The 18,907-nt window shown below is 35.6% G+C and overlaps 1 non-coding gene across 1 annotated transcript; it reads right to left on the bottom strand.

Moving 5' to 3' along the window:
• Positions 1–292: 292 nt before the first annotated feature.
• On the bottom strand, positions 293–429 carry LOC120102627 (small nucleolar RNA SNORA31). The gene has a single exon (XR_005504254.1). It is a non-coding gene; the product is annotated as a small nucleolar RNA SNORA31 (small nucleolar RNA).
• Positions 430–18,907: the final 18,478 nt, after the last annotated feature.

The raw sequence follows: 18,907 nt of genomic DNA, 5'->3' as shown, positions 1-18,907 counted from the left end.
TGGCCTCAGACCCAAGTTATAGATGAGGGTAATTCTGAACTACTTGGTCTTCCTGCTTCCACTTCCAACTCAGGACCTTAATGTAAGCTAGGCTCAAGTCCTCTGCCACCTTAGGGCCGTGGCTTGATTTTTAAATTAGCTTTAATTTTTAAACTATCATGATGTAATCATCCGGATGTAATAGGAACTATTTCTCAACAGTTTCCTATATAAAGTAAAATTGTAGGTTTTAACAAGCTTTTAGCTCTTCACAAGGTCATTAGCAAAGTGAATAAATCTTTCGTGTCTTTTCCTTTGCATTCCTCTATTCAATCTTGACTGCCACAGGCAGGTGGAGAGTGCAAGGAGACTACTTTTTTTTTCTTGCATCTGTAATAGAAACCTTAGAAACAGAGAGTTAACTGCTTCAGGTGTCACAAACAGATGCACAATGTTTATGGATTCTTGCAAGAGTATGATCTATGGTAATGTATCACTATAGATAATGAATAGACAAAGAAATGAAAGGCAGAAGTGCTGTAAAATATAAATCCAGCAACGTGGCTGCTCTGATAACATCCAATCGCCTTCTATGTCTGTGTGATCTGGCTGGAATATAGACAAGCCCTTAGTACACACCTTAATCCCTCTGGCTGTAATTCTTTCCAATGACTTCTAATCACAGAGTAGACAGAGTGATGAATCAGGAAAACATCTGTCAGAATGAATCACAGATAAAAAAACAAAAACTCTCATGAGAAAAGCTATTTAACATCAGCATAGGGAGAAAGGAGTTTGGCCAGTTCAGTCAGTCAATTCAGAGTCAGTGCAGCGAATGCAGTGCAGTTGAGTTGAGATTGTATGTGAGTTTGTGCAGTTCAGTGCATGACGGCAGGGAAAGCTGAAGCCAGAAAATAAGAAGGAGGCAGAATATTAGAACAAATTTCTAGAGTTACTTTGAGTCATATCTAAGCAATTCAGTGAAGAGTTGAGAGAAGCCAGATTGAATCAGTCAGCTTGGAGAAGAGTTTGAGCCAGAAGAGCTGAGTTGAACCAGATAGTCACAGTTCAGAGAAAGCTAGGAAGCATGAGCTTAATCAGCATTAAGTCTCAGAGATGACAATTATATCAGGCTAATCAAATTAAATTTACATATTAGACCCCAGAGGACTTAATAAAGCACCTTACATATTTACTTGAAAATACCTAGTAGTTATACTGTACACAGCTAGCTGATATTTATAAATGCTCTGACTAGACCCAGGTGGATGAAGTTATCCTTCCTGGTCTGAGGACCCCAGTGCATATATATTCCCAGTCAAGTGATCTTCCAACTTGACTCTGTGAATCTGTCATGGACATAAAGGTATAAAATGCTATAGGGTCTGGGAATCACCACACAAACACCTTAGACAGGGATCTTAGCCAAGTCAAACTGGGATGATTTTCTGAATGCCATACCCTAAAAGTGATGGATCAGGGCCACGCAACACAATCAAGAGCTAGCTGAAATGTTGAATTAATATCTGAAAAGGCTTTAAGCCTAAAATCCACAAATATCTATGCTATATTAGTCTACCAATCAGGATTTAGGGATAGGGGATTTCCTTAGAAACATGTAATTGTTGTACACTTATCCTTTGGTTGGGGTATTCAACTGTGGCAGGGGCCTTGCCTTGACTAACATTGTCTTATCTTGCCAATCAGAATGGCAGTTACCAACGTATATGTATCTTTTTGACACACTGGATGTCAGTTCCCAGGGAGGTCTTGGGAATTTAAACTTTATTTATCCTGTCCTTAAATATGTCTTAAATGGTGCAGCTGTCTTCCTTATGTTGGAGTCCATACCAAAGGTAATTCGTAAAGGCAAGAAACCATAAACATATATAGGTGCAGGACAGTTGGTTTGAGTCCAAGCTTATTGTGGCTAGCTATACAAAGCACTTCTACTGTGACTTCTATGGTGATTGGTTTCCAAGAACCTCAAAGCACAACAAATAACAGAATCTGAAGTGAATTAGAGTATGAGAAAATTTCCTAGCAACAGCACAGGAGAAACTTTTCTTATACTATTAGTAACAGTGTAAAATGGCTAGCTAGACAGTTAACAGTTACCTAGACCTTAACATTTTACTGAGGCCTTAAAAGAGACCTTTTGGGATACTACTGCAATTGATCGTATTATATAATGAGAACTTCAAATTATAATTGTTAGCAAGAAAAATTAACACCAATTTAAATTTCTTATCACTACTGTATTAAATTACCACATGTACAATATTTCAAAACAATAAACTGTTACCTTACGTTTTTAGAGAACAGAAATATAGATCATTTTTCTGGAATCAAAATCAAGGTGTGTTTAAGGCTTAGTCCTTTCCTGGAAGCTTTGTAATCTTATTTTTGTTGTTCTTTTGCTTGTTTGTTTGTTTTGTTTTGCTTTTCATTTTTAGAGACTGCCTAGTTTCTAGTTTTCAGAGACTTCTTTGATATTAGTAGTTCTCCTTCAACTCATAGGTAGCAATTGCAGCCTAAGAGTATCCCATGCCCCATTTACTCTTAATGATTTTTCTGACTCCTACTTTTATATCTATTTACTGATGTGATTATATTGCACTCATCTGAGTAGTAGATTTAATGTACATAGAATCATTTTGTATAAAAAAAACTATGTTAAAAGTAACAAGAGCAATATCAGGCTTTGCCAAAGCCTGACGAATACAGAGGCAGATGCTCGCAGCCAACCATTGGACTGAGAACTGGGTCCCCAGTGCAAAAGTTGTGAGACTGGACTAAAGGAGCCGAAAGGGCTTGCAGTCCCATAGGAAGATCAACAATATCAACCAACCAGACTCACCAGAGCTTCCAGGGACTAAACCACCAACCAAAGAGTACACATGGAGGGACCTATGACTCCAGCTGCATATGCAGTAGAAGATGGTCTTGTGCCATATCAATGGTAGGAGAGGTCCTTGGTCCTGTGAAGGCTTTATGCCCTAGTGTAGGGGAATGCCAAGGTGAGGAGGTGGGAGGGAGTGGGGGTTGGAGCATAGAAGCAGGGGGAAGGAGGATGGTATAGGGGTTTTCTAGAGGGGAAACCAGGAAAGGGGATAACATTTGAAATGTAAATCAAAAAATACAATTAAAAAAGTAATAGCAGCAGAAGGACTGGGGAGATGGCTTAATGAAAGTTTGTTTTGTGTGCACAAAGCTGAGTTGAGACCCTATGTGCTCAGATAAAGGCATCCCTTACTTCACTGCTGGAGGAGTGGAGACAGGATCAGTAGAGCTCATCGGGTAGCCATCAGCCCAACTAGTGAATCCCAGGCTTAGTGAGAACTCAAAATGATAGTTACTAGCACTGAAAAACTCAGCAAAAATTGATATCTGGTCCTCATAGGCACAGACATTGACACACATGTACACATACATGAGTACACATGCACCACACATACATACAACATACATAAAACCGACAAATATTCATATGCACATGCAAAACAATGTAGACTAACAATGGGAGATCAAAAGTAGGTTATATAATGCCCAGTGCTAGACAACAACCCAGGTTGGTGGATTATGTTTCATATTTGTTGTATGTGTGGCAGAGAATAATGAGAACCATAAAACCCTTATAAAGTATGTTTGTGGATCTCAGAAAAGCATGTGGAGCAACTCCCATTTCAACATCTCTAATTTATCATGTTAAGAAACTTAGGGTGTTCTGAAAATTCATGGACCTTGAACTTTATATTCAAACTAAAGAGTCATAAGTAGCCTAATCTAAGTTGTAACTGTAAGATTAAAAAAAAATTAAAAAGTGGATCTCTTAGGAACCAAAAGTGAAATTGTTATTTCTAAAAGACTGTGAAAGGGATGGATGAAATCTGACCAATGAATATTAAGCATGATAAGACTTTCTCTTATCCTATTTACAATTGATTTTTGGTAGTAACAATACACTATATAGTTAGTTATGTAGACACATCTTATTTCAGGTATTACATAATGGATTAATGCATTGAAATGCTGCATGGTACTTTATAATTCTTACAGTGTTAGGCTCCAAACTAGTTAAAATCAACTTAAAATGTAAAACATAATGCAACTAGAAAATTGGCCCTGCCATTTATAGAAGGTTATGTTTTCTCAAAGAGCATATATGGATGAAGAGATGTATTTAGAAACATGGTAGCTTCCCTAGACCTATAAAAGCACAGAGAGTAAACGTAAAGGAAGACAATTAATAAGAGATATGTCACTGTTGTTTTTAATTGATTTTTAACACTATCTCAAATGCTCAATTTTACCGATAAAGTCCCAGGAGCCAGATTCTGTGATGAAATCCTGATAGGTCAGAGAGGAAGAAAAAGCAGCCAGTTGACTCTCCTCAGCCAACATCCCAGAATAGAAATCTAAGCTCTCTTCATACAGTCTCAAAACCCCTCAAACTGAATGTCCCTTCCTTCTACACTTTCTGCCTCTCTTATCTATCCTAACTTCTTTACTCTCTATGGTTTTTATCTATGTTCATTTCCTGTAAACAGGTTACTTGCTCCACCTCTCGAGCCATGGTTGACTTTATTGAAAGCTGTTTCCAATAAACAGAAAGCTCTTGGATTAAAGGTGTGTCCACGGTTGGACCACAACACAACTAGAAACAGGATTTCCAGTAAATAACTCAATGTAGTGGTTCACGGTGTGATCAAATATTCTGAAACACCCCCACCTTTTGTCTAAATAAAAAAGACAGTTTTGAACTCTAACACAGTAAAACTACTTATAACAATGAAATCGTTCTACCAAGATTTTCACAATGTCCAGTTTGGTTGCATTTGGGAGTTTTAGAATTAAGTACTTTTGAGTTCAAAGCTCTTGAAAATATTCATGTCAGTCTCATATGAACTCAGCAATTTGTATGTCCTGTTAATTTATGGTTTGAAGTTGATTTTTGGTGGTGTTTGTCAGCCTAGTGGAAATCCTCCTGGCTTAGGGAAAACACTGCAGTCAACCCAAAGGTTACTACTGTTTGTGCAGAATCTGGTAGTTGAGAGGCATGGGACAATTTTGTCCAGTAGTTAGTGTTATCTCAGTTTGGTTGACTTGATTGTTTCAGGGATCATCATCTTCTGAAAAACATAAAGGTTACTATTTGGAAAGGTAGAAAATGTTTTAAATGCCATATTCAGAAGATCCCAGAAGGCTTTGAGGACTACAATCTAATAAGCACATCTGAGGTAGATAAATTTGATTACTTGTTTCTTGCTTCAGATTCAAACTTGAAAACACATACAGGAAGCTTGATAAAATTTATGACAAAATTAATATATATAATATTCTGATATAATATTTATAACTTTAGACAACTGTTAAAGATTCAAGTAAAAACAAAAAGATTATGAAATTAGTGGTAATAGAATAGTCCTTTATTTTTCCTTTTCCTCTGCTCCGTACCATGTGACTCTTCTGATATGAGACAGAGAATGCAGATTTTCCTTTAATAAGTGTATGTGACTTTAAGGAAGAAGAAGACATGCTGCAACCAAAAGCCACCTTCAATTTTTAATTAATTGATTAAGGACCACATAAAGACTGTTTGCCACTTAGGTCTGTAGGGGACAACAGAGACAAGCTGAAGATGGGTGATACCAGTTGGCCAATTTAGTCTTTATTTTGGGTCTTTTTGTCTTGATGATCCATTCTTTTTATCCAGATGTTTCACTTATCCAGTGGTCTCTGGCTTCCTTAGTTGGATGCTTTTATTCTCCTAGAAAGATAAAAACAAAACCCTGCCCCAATTCTAACTCTGGGGGTTCCTTTATTAAAGCTCATTATATCTTTCTTATGGCAAATGGTTTTTTTTTGCCACCAAAAATGTATTATACTCCAATTAAAATTAAAAGAAAATTCTTTTGACAATTGAAACTATATATATCTTAATATGTGTGAATAAATATAGTAAAATTTCCCATCCCTCTTTCTCTCTTCAGGATTTCCAAGGGCACTTACCAAATCTGATGTCTCTTCAGTTTCTTCACAGCTGGCATGATTTCTTTGTGTTTGTAGTCATACTACATGTTGAAGCAATGTTTTTTTTCATTAACAAAATTTCAAATGTTCAATTTTACTAATAAAGTTTCAGGAGCCAGATGCTGGAATAAAAGCCTACCAGATCAGAGAGTCAAAGAAACCATCAAGCTGAACTCCTTCCTCAGCCAACATCCAAAAAAGCAAAGCCAAACTCTTCTGTACACCATTTCAAAAACCCTTCAAATTGAATGTCAGTCCCTTTTATTTCCTGTGCACCTCTTTATCCACCTTCCTGATTTCCTTTTATCCTCATTTTTGCCTATGTTCACTCCATGTCAACTGGTTTCCTTCTCTGCCACTTGACCTATTTTTTACTTTCTAATCCTGTTTACAAAAACCAAGAAGCTCTTGAATTGAATGTGTGTTAAACCTTTAAAGGTTCAGCTGGCACTCAACAACAGTAGAACTAGAATCAAGTTTTTTTCCCAATAAATAACACAATCTCCTGCTTCATAACGTAATCAATTATCCTGCAACACAGATCCTTAACTGACCATCTTTGGTGACTAGGCAAGGCTTCCAGTGGTAGGACTGGAATATCAATTCATCCAAAAACTTGTGAGCCACAATTTGTCCAGCCTACAAGATGTGCTGGGGTAACAGTGGCACAGAGCTTGTGGGAGTAGCTAACCAATGACTTCAGCTTGAGAGCCATGTCATAAGAGGGATTTCACCATTGACACTGCCAGGATGGCTAGGATGCAGATGCTGGAATGCTCAGAAAACTAGGGTAAAAATCAAACATTATCAGCCAAAGACTCTAAATTAATTAATTAGTTAATTAGTTAGATAATTATATAGTCAATGCAATGATTCATGCTCAGAAACCAGAGTTGAGCCCAATCATCAGAGGCACTTCTTCTAGAAACTAAAAGGAGCAGATAGAGGAATTTTAATCCCACAACGTGGTTGCTCTGGCAAGGGATCTCATTCATAAACCTAAATCTGTATCATCCTACAACAATGCAGACATACCATACACCTTTAATCCTACTGGCTGGAATACAGTCATGCCTTTAGTACACATCTTTAATCCCAAAACTGACATAAGACCTAGTGGCAAATGAATTGACAAATTAGAGAAAGATTTAAAGGAATAAGCCAGAAATAGAATTGATAGAAAGAGAGCAACTTAAGAGTGCAGCACAGAGGTGTGGGTGTAGTTTTATTGGGACAATTTTACAGAGACATGTTACAGATGAAGACAGAATGAGCCAGAGTATGAAAAGAAGCCAGAAGAGTTAGTTTCAAGCATATAAGAATAATTCAGTCAGAACCCAAGAGAAGTCAGTTTAAATCAGTTTTGAAATTGGAAAGTAGTTTTGAGCCTGAATAGCTGAGTTGAACTAGTGAGGCAGAGTTCATAAAGAACTAGAAAGGGTGGCCTTATTAAACAGCACAATTTTATTTGGTAAATAAAAACTTTTACAGGAGAAGATGCAGAGATTCAAAGCCAAACATTAGCCAGAACTCCAGGTATCAGATGGACGACAAGAAAGGATACTTGGAGGAGGAAGAGGGGTCAAGGAAACCAGGAAGACACCAAACACATGGTCCAGAGAATCAACAAATCAGGGCTCATAAGGGCTCACAGAGACTGAAGTGTTAATGCAGGAGCCTACCAGGGTCTGAGGTAGGTCCTCTCTATGCCAATTATGACTGTGTAGGTTGGTATTCTTGTGGAACTCCTAAAAGTGGGAGCAGGACTGCCTCTGATTATTTTGTCTGCTCTTAGGATCTTTTCCTCTTAGTTTGCTACCTTGTCTAACCTTGATGCAATGGTATGTGTGGTAGTTTGAATAGGTTTTGTCACCATAGATTTATGTTTCAATGCTTCACCATAAGGAGTGGAACTATTAGGAAGTATGACCTTATTGGAGTATGTGTCTCTTGTTGGAGACAGTGTCTCTTTGCATAGTCAGACTTTGAGGTCTACTATGCCTAAACTCTGTACTGTGTGGAATCAGATTTCTCTTGCCTGTCTTTGGATCAAGATGTAAAATTCTCAGCACTTTCAGCCCCATGACTACTTGTAAGATACCATGCTTCCTGACATCAGGATAATAGACTAAACCTCTGAGATTGTAAGTCAGCCACAATTAAATGTTTGCCTTTATAAGAGTTGCTTTGGTCTTAGTGTCCATTCACAGAAATAAAACCTTAACTATGACAGTGTATATGGACTTGTTTTGAAAGCATGAAGGTGTTGAGCAGGTGAAGATTAGCACTGTGAGAGGCCAGGAAAGATCATTGGTAAAGACGCGACTTTGGTGGTAGTCGAATGCTCAGGACCGAAGAACTCATGGAAAGTAGCTGAGACTTGGCTCTATAAATAGAGTCTATGAGAGCCTATTGGTTAAAATGTAGCCTAGTTGCAGGAGAAGACTACAGAGTACTGGAGATGCAAATACTATATGATGACCACCAAGAGTAGCAATACTAGTAGAGTGGATTCAGTCAAAGCCTAGAATGATACAGAGCACAGAGGTGAAAAAGTAACTGAACCAAGACTTGTGGAGGAGCTCATAAGATCTTGGTTGTACCCATGGACCCCAGACTTTGGAAAAGGAAGTTGTGAAGGAGAACTAGTTTTGGAGGGCCCAAGATTTTAAAGATGCCAGAGATGGGGAGGAGAAACAACCTAAGAGAAAAAAATTGTTTGTAGCCAACAAAGCTGAAAGGAGTTGGGCATTAATCATGAAGATGCTGAGTTTGGACTTTGACCAGTGGACTTTTGTATTTGATTTGCTTCAGTATTTCCTTACGAAGACATTTTGGAATGGTAATATATAGCCTTTGATTTTAATTTTATAGTGGATTGTATTTAAGTGATTGAATGAATCTCAAAAGAAACTATGAACTTTAGACTCTCAGACACTGTTGGGACTTCAATAGACTATGGAGGCTGTTAAAGTTGGATTAAATACATTTTGGAATATGTTATGGCTACAAGGCTATGGGTGTCAGGCCATGGAATATGATTATTTAAAGAGGTTTGGTCCCCATAATTTCTTATATTTCAATAAGGACATTGCATCATTATTAGGAGGTGTGGTCTTATTGGACTAGGTTTGCACTTGGTGAAAATGTATCACAAGTTGGTAGGCTTTGAGGTCTTCTGTGCCTAAGCTCTTCCCAATGTGGAATCAGAGTCTCCTGCCAGCTTCCTTTTAATCAAGGTATAGAACTCTTGGCTCCTCCAGTATTGTGTCTGCCTGCAAGATGCCATGCTTCCAACCATGATGATAATGAAATAAACCTCGGAAACTATAAGCCAGTCTCAATTAAATCTTTGGCTTTATAGAGTTGCTTTGGTCCCTAGAAAGACAACCCCCCGAACAACCACCCTCAGCCCCCCAAGTCCAGGACATTGGGTGATGAGTCTTCATAATCTTTTCAAGCTGAATATAGGCATCAAGCTATCTTTAAGGGGAGTGGGGATAGGGAAATGGGGGAGGTTTGGGCCTTAAGAAGGCCACCCAATAATTGTTGTCTCTGATGTCTCTCCTAACTAGATTAGGTTAAAAGTTCCTGGGATCAGGAGTTCAAACAGGTCAGTTCAGCATGTCTGATGATGAGACTCACCAAAGCTGTACTTTCTGTAATATATAAATCTCGAAACAAACTTTTAGTATCATCAATCTATCTGTCTGGATTGTATCCGTCCACGTAGGGTGTACAGACTAGTTAGGATAAAATTTTGTTTTCTGTTTTCTCTTTTTTTAACATTTTTTCTTGTACTGGATATTTTTATTTACATTTCAAATGTTATCCCCATTTCTTATTTTCCCTCTAGAAACCCACTATCTCCTCCTGCTTCTCTGAGGGTGCACTACCAACCCACATACTACTCTCCACGTCCCCACCCTGACATTCCCTTACACTGGGACATTGAGCCCTGACAAGACAAAGGACCTCTACTCCCATTGATGCCCAACAAGACTGTCCTCTGCTAATATGTGGCAGGAGCCATAGGTCCATCCCTGTGTTCTGGAGAATTTAGAAATGATCATAATTTAACAGGGAGAAATTATCTAGAATTGATTGTACTGCTACAATCTCATTTGGTAGAAGTCCTTATGTCTGTTACTCAATTGAAGTTATAATCTCTTACATTGGTACATAGTTTATTTGATACAAATTTAAGGTTTTCATTGGAATGCATGTCTGATTGATATAAAATTGAGATTGATATTGTTACTCTCATATAGACATTGTGCTCAGACAACAGTTATACAAGGCTTAGACCCAGTCCTATAACTGCTATTATATACTGAGATGATTAAACATATGAGTTAAGCATCAGATAGCAAATCCATGGCTCTGAATTTACCGTTAGGGTGTTTTCAAAATAATTTATTAGAAATAGCTAAAAGTATAAAACAGAGAGCAGCCCAGACTATTTTACATAGAGAGTTGGTTTTCAAAACCTTCAGAAATACACAAAATATGACATTTAATGTTTTATACTCTTTTCTTGTTGAGATTATCTGCTCCTAGTAGCTCCTGTTTTGCGCACTCAGAGTGTCTCTACCTCCAGGTGTGGTAATACATTGTGGCTATGTAGACACTGGGCAGACATTGCCTATTTTATCAACAGATGAAATACTCTTCAGAAAAGAACACACAGAATAGTCAACTGATAATCTGTGCCAAGTCAGAATAATCAGTAATTCAAAATTCTGTGTTGAAAAACTCTGTCAGATGATACTGAGCCAGAAGGCTGAAGACTGATGCTCTTATGTGTTGCTAACAGGGACTGTGCAAATAGGCAATTGTCTCTACAATCTGTCTCAGTTCTGGAAGCTGTGTTAGGCTTCCAATATTTTCAGATAATATTGGTCTTTCTCAGATCTCTGATAGGGTTGAAGACTAATTATAGTCTCATAGTCCACTCAGACTATATAGTATACAAGCTAGCCAAGATATGACATATAGATTTTAATCCTTTCTTAAGCTTAGATAACTGAATGTACTACTTATTTGACAAATATGATTGACTGGGTGTTAGATGTATTTTATACTTTATAATTACAGAAAGTAATAGCTGCATTCAGCTTACATTTGACAGAAAAGTTTTTTTTAATTATACAGAAAGTGTAAAATGTGGATTGTTGTTTCTATGTATGTGAAGCAGGCACAAGATAAGGCAACACCCATGACTGGGCAGTGAAAAAGTAAGACAGGCACAGAGTTTGGGAGAGAGAGAGAGAGAGAGAGAGAGAGAGAGAGAGAGAGAGAGAGAAGAAGGAAGGAAATAGAAAAAGCAAGACAGAGGAGAAGGACAACCCAGATCTGTGTGCCCTTAAAGGGCCATAGGTAGTTATGAATATTTCATAAGGGATGGATTTTTATAAGAAAATTTGTCCTGTGTGGGCAGTTTATATTAATATTAATTGGTTCAGAATTTATTGTGTGGACATTTTGTAGGGGGAGGATTTACTGATATTAATCTGTTTGATAAAGAAAAAAAAGAGCTCCTTCATTCATGGTATTTCTTCACAGCAAAAAAACACCAAATAGGGCAGAATTTGCGTAGTCATATTTTAACTTCTTATGCTATCTATGTTCAGTTGCTATCCATGGGAGACCTGCTCTTTCTGAAGGGAAATGGAGGGGTAGTCAATGTGTAGGGAAGGGGAGATGTAATGGACTTTGAGGAGAAGAGGGAGATAGAAGTGTTATGATGTAATATTCGAGAGAAAAGGTAAATAAATACATAAGTAAATAAATGCTATATGATAGATAAAGGATAGAGTAAGTAAATAAACAAAACCCATTTTGTTTCACTAAAAATTTTACAAATTAGAGGCTGATAATATTCAAAATGCAATTATGAAAAAAGAGTCTAATTTTTCTTATAGTTTGGAAATGTGGAAGTATAATCATTATCATATTTGTTGTGTCTCACATTAGGTAGTGATTTTTGTTTCATATTGCCCATTAGTTTTTATGAACAAAACATAATATTTATTTCCAGTTACTTAATAAATAAAATAAACAGGCCTGAAGAGATAGCTCAGCATTTAAGAGCACTTGTTGCTCTTCCCAAGACAAACATGTGGTTCCCAGCATGCCCAGTGGTTCACAATCTGTAACTCCAATGCAGTAATATCTGACACCCTCCTCTGGCTTCCTCAGGTACCAGACATGTATGTGTGCACACAGACAACACAGAAATATGTTCAAAATAAATAAATGCATGCTTTTTTAAATGAAAAAAGACTTAAAATTTGAAGTGGCTAAAATAAAATTCGAGAAGGCAATACAATTTCTTATTTGTAATATTCATTTTTATTTTTAATACTAGCTCAGAAATAGTATCTAAGTATTTTTACCATATACTGTCGAAACTTAAGAAAAGCAATAGGTATGTGCTTCAAATATGATTTTAGAATTTGTGATTTTATTACACTACAGAAGGTGTTGAAATGCTGAACATGATTTTTTTATAACAATGAAAGAGTTCAAAAGTCTCCAGGGAAATGTAGACGGACATAGTTCAGAAACAGAAATGGAATTGAAAAGATGAATAGTCATTGCAATGTAGGTAAAGTAAAAATGCAACTGGAGTGCTTGTCAAAACAAAAGTCAAAATTCTTTGGATTTCTAGTTCTATCCTTATAAAATATGAAGTGTTATCTATAAATACAGTATTATTTTATGATGTGTGAACTGTCAGAGCTTAGTATATTTAAGTTTCAACTAAAATGAAAATAAAATGCCCAGTATAGAAAGAAATATTAAGGACATTATAGACAAAGAATATTGAAAGAAGATCCTTAAAGTGACAGACATGTTGACTGACAAAGCATTTGACTAGAATGTGCAAGGTCCAAGGATAAATCCCCAGTCTAAAAGTAATGGGACAGGAGACAATATGGGCTGGAGATCAAATAATTCACTTTTTTGAGGTCTTATTTTAAAAATACATGTTGATAACTAGAATGTAGTTTAGAGGATTGAGCTAATTTAGAAATATTTGGAAAGATTGTTTTCTGCTAAAACCATAAAACAGACAACAAACAAATGAGTTTCAATATGTCCATCCTTAAGTAGAAAAGCCTGACATTAGGGCACAGGTTAATTTTATCTTGGTTAGAATCAAAATCTAGTTGGCACTATGTAGCAAGTTGCTGGTCAGTCCTCTCCCATCTACATGTAACCCGTGACAGGAGACAGCAACTATTACATAAACAGTAATAGTGATTACGCTGTCCAGGAAACATCAGACTATCGCCACCTCTTTAGAAAGGACACAAGAAGTACCTATATTAATACAGACTGAATTTTAAATTAAAGTATATATATACATATATATATATATATATCAATTCCTTCACTATGAATAACATTAAGATTGATATTGCTTGTAGTAAGGAGAGGGCCCCATATAAGACCATGTTAAAATACTTAATACTAAGTACTAAATATTAAATATGAGATAATAAAGCCTGATTATTATCACCATTACTTTATGGCTGGTAAAGGAAAAGAATATTAAATATCCATTTTAATTCCATTTAATTTTACTTTTAAAAATGTATGTCTCATACATACTAAGTGATCAAGTGATTAATGTGTCTCTACTAACTGGGTTATTATAAAAAGACATTTCCTCCTAACACCACACAAACACACAAACACACAAACACACACACACAGACACACACAGACAGACAGACAGACAGACAGACAGACACACACACACACACACACACAAAATCTGTCTGCTTTTTAAATTTAAAACCATAAAGAAAGAGTGGTTTCTAACTGGGCCACAGCTCCCTGCTCCCAAACCCCATGGGAGAGCTCACTGCCCAGACAGGTGGGTACTCCTGAGACTGCAGGGCAGGAGAGACCTCCAGTACTGCCCACCCCTGCCCACATCCCTGGCCCAAGAGGAAACAGTATAGGGCCTCTGGGAACAGGAAGATAGGGAGAGATTAAACGTTAACACATTTATATAATTTAGGACTAAGTGTTCTCAAAACACTATCATGATATTTCTTTTTATTATTTCCTGTCTATTTGGTTTTCATTTTGTTGTATTTTCTTGGTAAGACACTCAGCTTTTAATGGAATAATTCCGCAAACACTATAAAACTCAAGAAGTACGAATGTATTTAAGAAAAATAACATGGGTAAAAATTGGTTGGCTCAGAGGGTTTCAAAAAATAGATGTGAGTGGCTTAAAGAAAAATTTTGCTAAAGGTTATCAAAAGGAAATTCTACATAAGAAGCATTATACAGACCATACTAGCATTTACGTCCCTAATATTCCATGTCTTTCTTGATTTGAGGAAATTATATTAAGATAATCTTATCTTGAACCCAAATCATGGTTTAATTGTACATTGAAACACACTAACAAGCTAACTGTGTATAGATTTTGCTGTGGAAGACAGGTTGTTCACCTCATCATTGCCTGGCTGGCCATGAGCAGTGGTTCTGCCAGAGTTAAAAATCCTGAGAGAGCTGTCCAACACATTATTAGGAAATAATATTTAAAATTCAAAGTGTAATTTATACTATGTCTTGCTTTTTATTGTAGAAACAAATTGTAAATCCAGACCATCTGTACTCAGGCATCTCTAGCCTCCACCCTGATCTTCTATGTACATTTTGTTTAAAATAATATCAGATCACTGAAATCCTCACATACACTTAGCTCCCAATGATAAGTAAAAGAACTATGTGAAATATTTCAAAGAAAATGAAAAACCAACAACCACTCCCTATCCTCAAATTGTAACATCAGGTGGTCTGTGGCATCAGGTGGTCTTATAATAGCATAATTAAGGAAATGATAAGTGTACATATACCTATCTGACTACAGAAGAAAGTACAAAAATATCAATAGTTAAAAACTTAAGAAACCACAGAAATGATTTGATTATAGCTATTCTCCCTAGGGACATAAAGGAATCATGTAAGCAAGTTCAGGGAAATGAAAGAGGGCAGGGATGAGAAAGGAATCACAAATAGTAAGGAGAGAGATAACACTGGACTTTTTCTATAAAATTCTTGGATACCAAACAGCTCTGTGAAAGCAACATATTTTTCTGTATTAACTCTAAATCAAAAACATCTGTAAGAAATTTTTACATTTTGAAAATGACCCTGGTCAGTGCTAGTGCACTGAGGAAAGTTGCCTGTTAAAGTCCTGATATTTGTAATTGATCAAGCCATGCACATAGATCATGCTGAAGAGGGGACCATAGCCAGTTGGAAGCAAAACTAAATAGTCCACCTATGCATGCAGGACCTGCAGAGTGTCTCTCTTATAATTTCCCATCTGTTCCTTAGAAGGCACATCTTGTGTAAAAGATAGATGTATTGTAAAATGGTGGAAAGCAGTTTTGACACCGAATATTCTATATTGACTTTCAGAATTCAGATGTGGCTTCTCCTTAACTGATGCTCATTTGCTGTGACAGGAAAGCCACTTTGATGTGCCATTCAGTAGGAAGCCCAGTGTGACATTTTTAGATCTATGCCTGACATGCAAGAAGGAAAATAATAACAGCCCATCTTCATGAAATAACAAAGAGGAATTATTTTTTTTTTTTGAGCAAAGGAAGTAACCTGAGTGGGTACTCACACTGACAGAAAAAAAATCAAAAGATTTTACATAATGAAGAAATCAGGGGTACCTGTTATCAAAATAGGGATTAAACATAGCTCTGAGCTGTGGAAAAATATTCTTTCTGGATGTTAAAATTGTGTTTCAGAAGAGGCAATATAACAATAATTCTTAAACATTTTTAAGGTTTTATGTAAATGTGCTCCTAATCAAATTAATTCATTAATTAAACTAAATCTGAGCAGTCTTAATACTTCAAGTACATTTTCATGATTTATTGTTCAAAACATTCACAAGTTTCTTTCACACAAAGATATTCCTATCAAATATTAAAATATGTATATTTGTAAAATCCTGATGGATCCATCCACAACATGATTATGTAACTAAGGTCCAGGGATCATTACTGAAAAAGCAGGTAGAAAGATGCTAAACATTAACTCTCCTAGAAATGCCAAAGCAGCTATACTCATGGAGTCTTACCAGTATGGCTGCCTATGCATGACCTAACTGAGGACAAAACCAATGGGTATGCTTTGTAGAAGAGGGCAGTGTTTCTGAGATCTCAAGGCTTGACAAAGAGTTATGGACTAATAAATGCTGAAGGCAACAAAAATTATCCTGCAGAAAAGAGGACACCAGTTGGTTATGCAATATCAAATGGTCACCCTGAAAATAAAACTACAAGCAACATTAAATTAAGTGTACTGAGTAGGTTATATAGGGTGTGTGTGTGTGTGTGTGTGTGTGTCTGTGTGTGTGTGTGTGTGTGTGTGTACATACATATGTTTGTAAGAACAAATAAAGTAAATGATACATCATACATGGTAAATGGAATGATTCCATGATCTGAGATACATGAGACTACATGGGAGAGAATTAAGAAAGTAAAACAAATTGTGAAATGATGCAATCATAATATTTGATTATGGTTTTGATATAAAAATAAAAATGTGCAAATGATTATATGTAAAAAATGCTGTTGAATTTTCACAGATGTACTCATAAAACTTCAGTATGCCTAAGCTCAGCACTAGAGTATGTAAAGTTGTTACCTCAGCAACAGAGCTTGTACAAGTTGTTACCATCTCATGGAGTAGTTTCTCTAATTTACATACTTATTAATGATTTTTTCCAGTGATAGTAACATATTGAGATAGGTAAAATATGTGTGGATTCTCAGGAAAATGCAGCTTTTTGTTATAACATTTCATGCCATAATATAAAGTATGCAAGTAGCTTAGGTTGATAATTTTTTTTGATATGCTTGAGAAACTTTTTTGGCTCTAAAATAAATAAATAGACTTTAAGAAGACAGGACCACTAGTTTTATGGCTACTCTTATTCATGCTATTATTTTAGTTTTCATAAATTCATGTTCAAAAAATTATTCTAAACCTTGTAGAAGACTACTGTTTAATAACTACATATATATATATATATATATCCTAATTTTCTTATCTGGAAATATACTTTAAGAATTGTATATGTGTTTCTGTAATACATAAATTAGATTCTATCTATCAAAATCTATATGTATGATTGACATTTTAACTATAATTAGCTATAATGTAATGATGTAAAATAAATATTTGTATTTTCCAACTCTTAATGATTTTTCTTTTTCTTTTTTCATGAATATGGACAATAAATAAAATGTGAATTATAATTTTTAAACATTATTTTCTAACTTTGTAATTTTGTAAATTGACTATACATTTTTTTTACGAAATTAATGAAGCGCTCATTAGAGCTTATTTCCCCTGCTTCAGTTTGTAAACTTTCCTTTTGTTTTACGTGTAACTTAAAAATGTGAAATACAGGACATACAGATAAATTCTATTGATGGATTTTTAATGCATAAAAACTGCCATTTGGTCACAGCCTGTGAAAATATACCAGACAACAAAGAGAACGATTTAAAGCACATTACCTTACATTTCCATTATTTTAGTTTACATGTCAACCTCAATCCAAGAAACTAGATCTGGAGTCAGCGTGACGACAGTGAGTACCACTGCAGTGCATTTCAAACTTGTGCATACAGAGCTGAAGATAGAGGAAAATATACGGATATCTGCCCCTCCTGCTTAGGACCATCCAGAAGAAAGGAATAAAAATAAATAATGGTCCATCAAAAACACATTAGGACAGAGTTGTGGCATTTTCTGAATGGAAATTCTGATTTTTTTTGCCACTTGTTTTCTAGTGTAAATAACAGAACCATAAAACTGGGTCATGTTTTTAGAGTGAGAATGAATTTTAGCACTCACTAGGGTGTGATTTAGCAACCACTCCCTCCCTCAAAAGTTCAAAATCATATATAGCACATCTTTCTGGAAACCTCTTTTCCCTTAACCTTGTTTCCTATAAGTGTTCTGTGCCTTGCAGTTTCACTATGTTATGGTCTCTTTTATAGGGAAAAATCATAATTTTCTGATCTGTCTTAGTAAGTCTATTAATATGCATTAAAGATTTCATGAGCGTGTTATGTTTGCTGTGCCACATATTGAATATCCATCTAAATCAAACAATGCTTCTTATCTGCATACAAAAACTTTTCTATAGCTAATTTTCATTATTCAGAAAAACTTCATCATGCAAATGAGATGGAAATATTTCAATAGATTGTTTTTCAAGGTGAAATAGTTGTTATGTTTCTGTAACTCTATATAATCAAACATCATATATATCATGTAACTAATATTAACAATTTCTAATGTGAAATCTGTTCTGCTTCAGAATGAAATATTTTTTTAAAAACTTCTAAACTGTAGATGATCATCTAAAAGCTACTGTTAACTATAGTAAAATAAGATTTTTATTTTACACAATTATCTGTTCATAAAAATTTTACAGCTGTTATGATAATAATAATATTCTAATTAAATATGTTAGCTTTAAGCCTCCTAATGAGGGTTGATTGGAAGTAAAATTAATTGGTATGTTTGTTTATATGTTCAAAATATGTTGACTAATTAAATTAAACAGCATCACTTTATTTAAAATTGAAAATACTAAAGAATCATATTCCTCAGTAATGTTCTCTTCATTATTATCCCAGCTTTCTTAATATTAGAAAAGAGACATAAAGGGTAATTAGAGAAGATTGCTTCAAGTTTCTCTCCATGTAGTTTGATGTTGGCTCCTGGAAAGTGGTTTTCCCCCCCTGCAGTGGGAGTTTATTAGTCCGTAGATATTTTGGATTGCTCATTGGGAACTATTTCCTCTAATAAACAAATAAAAACT

This window comes from Rattus norvegicus, chromosome 4, assembly GCF_036323735.1.
Source record: "Rattus norvegicus strain BN/NHsdMcwi chromosome 4, GRCr8, whole genome shotgun sequence".
Classification (NCBI taxonomy): domain Eukaryota; kingdom Metazoa; phylum Chordata; class Mammalia; order Rodentia; family Muridae; genus Rattus; species Rattus norvegicus.
The sequence above is the reverse complement of the archived record's forward strand: the minus strand, read 5'-3'. Positions and strand labels throughout refer to the sequence as shown.